Source organism: Trichosurus vulpecula, chromosome 1 (genome assembly GCF_011100635.1).
Source record: "Trichosurus vulpecula isolate mTriVul1 chromosome 1, mTriVul1.pri, whole genome shotgun sequence".
Classification (NCBI taxonomy): Eukaryota; Metazoa; Chordata; class Mammalia; order Diprotodontia; family Phalangeridae; genus Trichosurus; species Trichosurus vulpecula.
The window spans coordinates 453319645-453330446 of NC_050573.1; the positions used below are offsets into that span (position 1 = coordinate 453319645).

General features: G+C 38.2%; 1 non-coding gene across 1 annotated transcript; it reads left to right on the forward strand.

Moving 5' to 3' along the window:
• Positions 1-2279: 2279 nt before the first annotated feature.
• On the forward strand, positions 2280-2404 carry LOC118835109. The gene has a single exon (XR_005009457.1). It is a non-coding gene; the product is annotated as a U6atac minor spliceosomal RNA (small nuclear RNA).
• The last annotated feature ends 8398 nt before the right edge of the window (positions 2405-10802 follow it).

Consider the following 10802-nt stretch of genomic DNA (forward strand, 5'->3'; position numbering starts at 1 on the left):
ATCTAAATTCTGTCATTTCTATGGTCATGAATCTTTTTCAGAATGTAATCTCCCTGAAAATAGCAAGTGAACTTGGGTTGAGTGACAACAAAATACAAAAAACGGCAACACAAAATTTCCTAAACAATCCTGGAGTTTGAGTAATTACCCCTGTGAAAAAGAATTCATGCATGCAATCATTCTCTTCATCCATATACATATACACAAGGGGAGTAACATTGCCAGCAATATTGTATTTGAATTTGAAGTTCAACAATATACACACATAGGAACAACTTCCTCTCTGAATGGTTTTCATAATTGCTAGTCTCTCACGTCTCCTGCTTTGATCAAAAATGATATTCTGATCGATTTCCCCCTTGCCAGCAACTTACATACAATAGTTTCAAGCCAGATCCCTTGATCCTCAGGAAAATGAATGATACCACAGAAGGCTTGGAAATTAAATTCAGGGAAAAAATGGAATCCCTTGATTCACCTCTTGAAGTTATTAAATGCTGTCTGTGTTGATACCATATATAAGGGCTCTCATGTCAGTCCTGTCTCTTAGGTAAGAACTTGGGCTTCATTCTAGTTTTGGAACTGTCTCTATAGGAAGAGATGAAGTTGATTTCAAAGTGCTCTCTTTTAGCTTTTGGAGAGAGCAAATCTGTCCTCTTCTTGGAAGGACTGATATAGAGGCTTTAATTTGTGGTTTTGTCACTCTTGGGCCAGAAAGCTGCAATTTATTCAGACATCCTGGTAAAATCTACTTACAGTTTTGCTGTCTGCTCCTAGCTTCCTTGATCATGGCAATTTTAAGGACTAATCTCTGATTTTTTTCCCCTCAGTAACTACAGCAGCTACAACATGGACTTTAAAGCCTTCTTTACGGCAAAATGACTTATGCAAAGTTATAATGATGATGAATACTAGAACTTTGTGCTCCTATATAACAAGAGCAAGGTTTTATAATTAAAGATAGTTAACACAAAAAGCTATCATGGTAGACAGAGAGACATATATTTTATCCTGTGTCTAACATACCCACAAAATAATGTGTGGTTTGTGGAAACAAAGCAGTGAAAGTGGAGAATTTGTTAAAAAAATTAAGACCATACAAGGGGATTGAAATTGTTTTCATGGACATTTTCAAGTATTTTTTTTCTATAGATATAACTGAATAGCACCATAGCTATCAGAGAAGGAATTTATTTTAGATCAGATCTGATCTAAATTTTATCATACAAAAGAGAAAATTGAGTTTCTTGTCCAAAATTATATAGGTAGAAAGTATTATTGTTGTTCACTTGTTTCAACTTTGTCCAACTCTTTGTGACCCCATTTGGGGTTTCCTTGGCAACTGAAGTGATTTGCCATTTCCTTCTCCAGCTCATTTTACAGATGAGGAACTGAGGCAAAAAGGGTTAAGTGACTTGCCCAGGGTCACACAGCTAGTAAATGTCTGAAGCCAGACTTGGTCTTAAGATGATGAGTCTTCCTAACTTCAGTCCTGGAACTCTATTGGCTCTGCCACCTAACCACATCATATACCACAGAGCACGTAGCAAATCCATTAAGTGAATCCAAGCCTTCTCCAAGTTCTCATTCCAATACATAAAAGGGACTTGTGATTGTGTTTTTGCTTTTATTTTTAAGCTGGGGGCATGACCCACTAATAATCTGTTCTGTTATATTTCCAACAGGTGCGCATCTTCTTGTTTTTTGTCCTTCATTTTCAAAGGGGACCAAGGATATCACAAGGTTATGTCTTTACACATGTGTGAATTGGCTTTAAGTGAGAGGGTTGCTTGAAATCATCAGCCTCACTCTTTCTTCCAGAGTCATTGAAGTCCAATGGCTAGAGGAAAATCAAGAAAACTGGTGATGGCCCGGGAATCAGTGGATGATCTTGTCGTCTTCAATGTCTGACTATTCTCTAAGTGCTCAACAGCTACTGCTTCAGCTGCCTTCACAGCCTTTGGATCAAATTGTCCCCATCCACCCATTCTGCTGGAAAAGTCTTCATGTGCTTGAGGTGAACATCTCCTTAATTCAGTGATGGGTTTGAGGACTGTTGGTTACCCTAAAACTGATTTAGCCCATGTGCCAAGACAATATTATCAGGACGTGGCTGCTGCTCATGCTACAGCTTCTTGTAGACACAGGTGAGAGTTGAATGACAGGTGGAAATCAATGCTGAATGAGCAGTCCTGAAAAGGGTTTGGAAATCCCTTGCACCAGAGGTGCTAGTCCCTCTGAAAATGTTATGTACTCTGTTTTTCTCGTATTGTGTTATGGTGTTGTACGAAATGAGAGGATGCCATTCCCTTTGATAAGGATAGAAGAGGCCCTAATGGCCTTTACAACACACACATGGTTAAATCATTGCCAGTTATTCTGTGCCATCTAACCATGTCTATCATTTTTAAAATTCTCTAGAGAGGGATCCTCTTCTACCTATTGAGACATCTCATCACAATGCAGGTTTCACCTCCCTCTTTCCAATCTGAAGAGTATACTTCTTGGCAGAGAAAACAGAGGAAAAAGTTGGATGGCTTTACCTTCTTTTTGTCGTCATTGTCATTCTCCCATCTTCTCATAGGATTATACGACAGAACAATTTGACTTTATTTTTTTCTCTTTTTTCCTCTATACCTGTAAGAGATTTCAAAGGTCATAGGGTCAAAGTTCTTCATTTTATAGATGAAGGAAATCAGGCATGGGAAGATTAAGTGACTTGTTTAAGACTATAAAAGTAATGAGCATCAGAGGCTAAATTTGAATGCTGGTCCTTTGACTCTTCACTATACTGTGCATACCTTCTTTTATTTCACCTTTAAACTCTGGAGCCAAGATTATAAAATTTCGGTATCTTCAATGATCACGAGCCAAATAACTTGAGTACGTACTTTGTGCTATGCAGGAATAGTCTTGGTTTTTGTTTTGAAGTCAGTAAAAGACTGAGACTGAAGATTCAATAAGGAAAAATATCCACAGGAAAATAATAATAAGTAGCATTTATATAATGCTATTTCATTTTTCAAAGCACTCTATATACATTGTCCCATTTGACCTTGTGAAGTACATGTTACTATTCTTATCTCCACTTTATAGATGATGAAACTGCCCCTGAGAGTGATTAAATGATTTTTCTAGGGTCCAAATTCTGAGGTAGGATTTGAACTCAGATCTTGCTGACTCTACCTTCAACCCAGTCCCACCTAGGGGCCTTCAAAATGAAATTTTGTTCCATTAGACTAGCATTTCTTCTACTAAAGCCTTACTGTGAATCCCCATTGTGATGCTAAGGTAACCTTGGATTCTCATAGGCTCTGTCTGGAGAGAATAAACTATTAGGACCTAACAAGTAGAAGTCTGAGTAGTGGCCTGGTAGTGAACTTTATATTTATTGACTGATGACCAATCTAGCTAGATACAGAGAAGTTCATTGCCCGAAAGTTGCCCAAAAGGGTATGTATGTGTCTTTGTGTTGGGGTGATTGGAGTGCAGGGGCTCTTGATCATTGCTTATGAATACAGAGGACTTAAGGTCCATGTCAGTAGAAGTATTCACACTGATGAAATATTGGGTGCTTAAAGTAGGATCTATCCTATTGGGTAACTAATAGGTGGCAGAGTGGTTAGAGTTTCTGCCAGGCCTGGAGTCAGGAAGACTCATCTTCCCGAGTTCAAATTTGGCCTCAGATACTTACTAGCTATGTGACCCTGGGCAAGTCATTTAACCCTGTTTGCTTCAGTTTCCTTATCTGTAAAATGAGCTGAAAAAATGAAATGGCAAAGCATTCTAGTATCTTTTCCCAGAAAGCAGGAAACAGGGTCACAAAGAGCAGAACGTTAACTGAAATTACTGAACAACAAAAAAAGTGCGACGAAAATGTCTGGATCCCTTGAGGAATTTTTAGGAGCTTCTATAGTTTGCCCATTCTTCTCTGATGATATAAATATAATATCACCATCATTAATAATAATAATGATAATAGTTAGAATTCATATAATGTTATCTGAAGTGATTTACATATGCCATCTTATTTGGTCCTCATAACAACAACCCTGTGAGGTAGTTGCTATTACTATCCAAATTTTACTGATAAGGAAACTGAGGCTGAGAGACTCAGAATGACATAGCTAGTGAATGCATGAAGAAAAATTCCATTTCAATTCTTCCTGGTTCTAAATCTAGATATGCTCTATTACCTAGCTGCCTTAATACTATTCTTTCTCTGTGTTTGACATGCTTCTATAGTCCAAATTATTGAAAAACTTATTGAAATAGAGAATATTTATTTTGAACATATTTTTTGTTTACATGTGCATGTATGTGGATGTTGCCTACAATCTAAGTTCCTTGAGGGCAAGGACAGTTTCATTTTTGTCCATGAATCCTCAGATTACATCCCCATGAATCCCCTGTTGCTGGCAAATGGTAAGTACTTGACTGCTTATTGACAAATGAAATAGCTGAAAGAGGATTCAAGTAGAAGTCAGAAGACCTGGGTTTATGTCATGCCTAGTTTTCCTACCTTGATCAATTTGTAGATTCACAGATTATTAAAGCTGAAAGGTACCTTACAGATGATCAAATTCAACCTTTGCAGTTGTAGATGAGTAAATGAGACCCACAGATGCAAATAATTTGCAAGTAATTGGCAGAACCAGAGCCTAATTTTCCAAGTTCAGTGCTTCTGCTGTTATAATATAGTTGAATCTCAACCCCTCAATTAATTTTGCACTTACTTATATTTACAATAGTGAATGACAATTGCCTTGTTTAATGATGAGATTAAAAGCAACAAATAAGGTAATATGTGTCAAAATATTATACAGAAATTATTTATTATTGTGTGAGTAATATATATTCTGTACCTTTTACATAAAGTCACTAAGATTTGTATATTAAGACTTCTGTCTTGACCAATATTGTATTGCTTATGTAAATAGCTTGACAATACTGTTTTATCTTAAACCCATCAGATTACTTAAACCAAACATATCTCTGACAGACAATAATAAAGAGCCTTAGATACTCTGTTCCTAGTATTATCTTGAGAAAATTATTACTGGATTATATGTTGTTATTCTCACAGTCGTCAATATAGCTGACAAATAAGAAAAAATAGCTTACATATTTACCATCACCATATTGTGCACTTCTCTTTTCCCTATAGTTTTCTTCCTTAAAAACTGAAGGTATAAATTCATGTTCAAACCAAAATGCCTGGAACATTTCTATAAAAAATCCTCCCCTATTTGGACTAGCTTGTCAAATGAAATGAACTCATGAAAAAAAATGGCATAAATTCTATAGATCTAAAGCTAAGCAAATAACAATAGCTTCCTCTCTGATAATATGCCAAATATATTTACCCTTGTGGAATTTAAAATGGTTGAATAGAAAGGATAGAATTTTACAGATCTCCTTGGGTACTCATGGCAAATGTCCTTTCACAACCCATTAATCTGATTATTCCATCATTCTCTGCTGTCGATTGCAACAATAGCAAAAAATGCATTTGTGTTTTGTCCTTTACAAAAAAAAAAGTCAAAAAGAACTTCGCTGTTTTTAAATGGAGTTTTTCCAGGATTCTTTTAACAAGAGTTTTCTATGGCAGCTTGAGATAGGCACTGTATCATTTTAACCTGAATTGTAGAGACAGATGGGATTCACTGATAGAAATGGTAAGTACATTTGTTCATAACTTCATGATAGGGTTACTAGACTCTTAAATCAAGGAAATGCTAAAGATACACTGCATTTCGATGTCAACAATCTATTTGACAAAGCCTCTTATGATACCCTTGTGGATAAGAAAGAGAAATATAAGCTGGATAATAGCACAGTTAGGTGACCTCAAAGCTAGTTTAATAACTACACCCGAAGAGTAGTTGATTAATGGACTTGTGTCATCCTAGATGGAAGTCTGTAGTGGCATGCTGCAAGACTCTGTCCCCTTCAACATCCACAAACTTATATCAAGTCTTAGAAGGCATTCTTATTCAATTTGGGGATGATGTCAAGCTCAGAGAAACCTTGATATGTTGGAATAAAAGGCCAGTGGTAAGATATGAAATTTAATAAGGGCAAATACCAAATTGTACACTTAAGGTTCTTTTAAATAAATTGCAAAAATACAGAAAGAAGAGGACCTGATTTATCTTCATTTGGAAATGGCCCAAGGGCTCTGATTCACAACACTTGAGGAGTATGACATACTATAGCCTTTGCCAAAGCAAATGCAATCTTTGTTGTTGTTATTAGCCATTTCCATCATATTTGACTCTTCATGACCCCATTTGGGGTTTTCCTGGAAAAGATATTGAAGTGGTTTTCCATTTCTTCTCAATCTCGTTTTATAGATGAGGAATTGAAGCAAACAGGGTTAAGTGACTTTCCTAGGGTCACACAGGTAGCTAGTAAGGGTTTCAGGCCAGATTTGAACTCAGATCCTCCTGACTCCAAAGCCAGATCTTTATCTACTGCAGCACCTAGATGCCCTAAATGAGAATTAAGGCTTCATTAATAGTTATAATTTTTTTTAAATTTATTTAACGTATTTAGTTTTCAGCATTGATTTTCACAAGAGTTTGGATTACAAATTTTCTCCCCATTTCTACACTCCCCCCCACTCCAAGATGGCATATATTCTGGTTGCCCTGTTCCCCAGTCAGCCCTCCCTTCTGTCACCCCACTCCCCTCCCATCCCCTTTTCCCTTCCTTACTTGTAGGGCAAGATAAATTTTTACGCCCCATTGCCTGTGTATCTTATTTTCTTGTTGTATGCAAAAACATTTTTGTTTGTTTTTGAACATCTGTTTTTAAAACTTTGAGTTCCAAATTCTCTCCCCTCTTCCCTTCCCACCCACCCTCCCTAAGAAGTCGAGCAATTCAACATAGGCCACATGTGTATCATTATGTATAACCCTTCCACAATACTCATGTTGTGAAAGACTAATTATATTTTGCTCCTTCCCAACCCATCCCCCTTTATTGAGTTTTCTCCCTTGACCCTGTCCCCTTTCCAAAGTGTTTGTTTTTGACTACCTCCACCCCCATCTGCCGTCTCCTCCATCATCCCCCCCATTTTTTATCTTCTCCCCTCTTCTTTCCTGTGGGGTAAGATTCCCAATTGGGTATGTATGGTATTCCCTCCTTAGGCCAAATCTGATGAGAGCAATGTTCACTCATTCCACCCTCATCCGCCCTCTCCCCTCCTCCCACAGAACTGCTTCTTCTTGCCACCTTTATGGGAGATAATCCATCCCATTCTATCTCCCCTTATCTCCCTCTCTCAGTAAGTTCCTCTCTCATCCCTTAATTTGATTTTATTTCTTTTAGATATCTTCCCTTCATCTTCAACTCACCCTATGTCCGCTCTCTCCCTCTCTCCCTTTCTCTCGATCTCTCTCTCTCTCTCTCTCTCTATATATATATATATATATATACATATATATATATACGTACAAACATAGATATATACATACATACACATTCACCCATATATATACATAAACATATATGTATGCATATTCCCTTCAGCTACCCTAATACTGAGGTCTCATGAATCATACACATCATCTTTCCATGTAGGAATGTCAACAAAACAGTTCACCTCTAGTAAGTCCATCGCAATTTCTTTTTCTTGTTCTTTTTCTTGATTACCTTTTCATGCTTCTCTTGATTCTTGTGTTTGAAAGTCAAATTTTCTATTCAGTTCTGGTCTTTTCACTGAGAAAGCTTGAAAGTCCTCTATTTCATTGAAAATCCATATTTTGTCTTGGAGCATGATACTCAGTTTTGCTGGGTAGGTGATTCTAGGTTTTAATCCTAGCTCCATTGACCTCCGGAATATCGTATTCCCAGCCCTTCGATCTCTTAATGTAGAGGCTGCCAGATCTTGGGTTATTCTGATTGGGTTTCCACAATACTCAAATTCTTTCTTTCTGGCTGCTTGAAGTATTTTCTCCTTGATCTGGGAGCTCTGGAATTTGACGACAATATTCCTAGGAGATTTCTTTTGGGGATCTATTTGAGGAGGCAATCGATGGATTCTCTCAATTTCTATTTTGCCCTGTGGCTCTAGAATATCAGGCAGTTCTCCTTGATAATTTCTTGAAAGATGATATCTAGGCTCTTCTTTTGATCATGGCTTTCAGGTAGTCCAATTATTTTTAAATTATCTCTCCTGGATCTATTTTCCAGGTCAGTGGTTTTTCCAATGAGATATTTCACATTATCTTCCATTTTTTCATTCCTTTGGTTCTGTTTTATAATATCTTGATTTCTCATAAAATCACTAGCTTCCACTTGTTCCAATCTAATTTTTAAGGCAGTATTTTCTTCAGTGGTCTTTTGGACCTCCTTTTCCATTTGGCTAATTCTGCCTTTCAAGGCATTCTTCTCCTCATTGACTTTTGGGAGCTCTTTTGCCATTTGAGTTAGTCTGTTTTTTAAGGTGTTGTTTTCTTCATTGTATTTTTTGGTATTTTTTTTGGGTCTCCTTTAGCAAGTCATTGACTTGTTTTTCATGGTTTTCTCGCATTCTTCTCATTTCTCTTCCCAATTTTTCCTCTACTTCTCTAACTTGCTTTTCCAAATCCTTTTTGAGCTCTTCCATGGCCTGGGACCAGTTCATGTTTTTTTGGAGCCTTTTGGTGTAGGCTTTTGCACTTTGTTGACTTCTTTAGGCTGTATGTTTTGGTCTTCTTTGTCACCAAAGAAAGAATCCAAAGTCTGAGACCGAATCTCGGTGCATTTTCGCTGCCTGGCCATATTCCCAGCCAACTAACTTGACCTTTGAGTTTTTCAGTGGGGTAGTCTACTGCTTGTAGACTAGAGAGTTCTATGTTCCACATTTGGGGGGGAGGTGCCAGCTCTGCCTCACCAGTACTGCTCCTTCCCCAACCCCCAACCCGGACTGGGCTTAGATCTTCGGCAGGCTGTGCACTCCTGCTCTGATCCGCCACTTAATTCCTCCCACCAGGTGGGCCTGGAGCTGGAAGTAACAACAGCTGTTGCTGCCCCACCTCCGCTGCCCCCGGGGCTGGAAGCTGAACTGCGAACTCCTTCTACTCCCTCAGCTTTTCCCACTAACCTTCTCCACAGTCTTTGGTGTTTGTGGATTAAGGAGTCTGGTAACTGCAGCAGCTCACATATTCAGGGCGCTAGGGCCCCCTCTGCCCGGCTTCTGGTCTGGATGGTCCACGCCGTTCAGGCTGGGTTCTGCTCCACTCCATTCCCAGCTCCCAGCTCCCAGCTCCATGTGGGATAGACCTCACCCAGAGACCATCCAGGCTGTCCTGGGCTGGAGCCCTGCTTCCCTCTGCTGTTTTGTGAGTTCTGCCATTCTAGAATTGGTTCAGAGCCATTTTTTATAGGTTTTTGGAGGGAAGGTTTCATTAATAAAAGTATCCTTATTGTCTAGGACACAAGCGGGGAGCTTGTGGCCTCAAGGCCACATGTGGCCTTCTAGGCCCTTGGGACCAGCCTTTCGACTGATTTCAAGTTTTACAGAACAAACCCTTTTCTTAAGGGAATTTGTTGTATGAATTTTGGATTCAGTCAAAGGACTGCACTGAAGACCTAGAGGGGTACATGTGGCCTCAAGGCTGAAGGTTCCCCACCCCTCATCTGGGACAAGAGAACTGAGTATCTCACCGTACTCTACCTTAGTCAGATAACATCTGATTTTCGGCCTTCAATTCTCAAGAGAGATATTGACAGACTGAAGATATTGGCAGATAACCCTTAATAGCTGGGAGCCCAGAAATTTTATAGGTTAAGAAAGTATGGCATAAAAGTACAACAAATAACACTATATAGAACACTATACATCTGATCGTAATTACGGGAGGGGGATGCTTAGAATTCTAGATTCAATTCTCCCACTGGTATTTAGTAAGCTGCATAATATTTTAGAAATATAGATTGTTCTTTGAATTAAAAGTCACCTTATTGACTGTATAATAGAATATTCTACTAAGGGCAGTAATACCTGCTTTGACATCTTTGACAAGTGGTCATTAAGCTTTGGGTTAAACAATTCCACCAAATGGGAGTTCACTACTTCTGAGGGAAGCTTCTTTCAGTTTTGAATAATAGCCTTATAAGTCAGGGGATCTGGATTCTAGTCCTATCTCTGACATTGAATAGCTCCCTAACCTGGTTAATTTAACTTCTTTGATCTTCATCTGTAAAGTGAAGGGTTTGGATGGGTTGATCTCAAATATTATTCAAATTTAGATATTCTATAATTCTATGTTTCTAAATATTGGTGAGTTATTTATCATCTGTTGGTTTTTTCCCAATTAAAATTCTTCTCAGAACTTTCATTTGCAGGTCCTAGTTCTGTCCCCTGGAACTACAAGGAAAAAAATGTAATTTCTTTTATATATATTGATGCTTCAAGTATTTGACTATGGTTATCATAAGGCCCTTCAGTCCTTTCTTCTTTAGACTAAATATCCCTATGTACCTCGAACTGTTCAAACTGATCAAAGCCTAACCAGGTTATTTCTATAATCTTTCCGGGCCAATACCTCCAGAGATACAAGAGTCATTGTCACACCCTGAGACTGTTTATATAACTTGCTAGTGAAACTACACATAGTTTCCTGCTGCTTTCTGCCCTTCTCTGATGTTGTAATAACCTTACCTTATAGGGGCAAGAGAAGAGGAAAAAAAAAGGTAAAAGAAGGCACTCCAAAAATCTGTGAATATTTTCTAAGGACTGATGGGAAGAAAATATATTCTTAGACATGAACAAATACCTCTTGAAGTGGTAAGCCTTATTTGAGACACTCAGA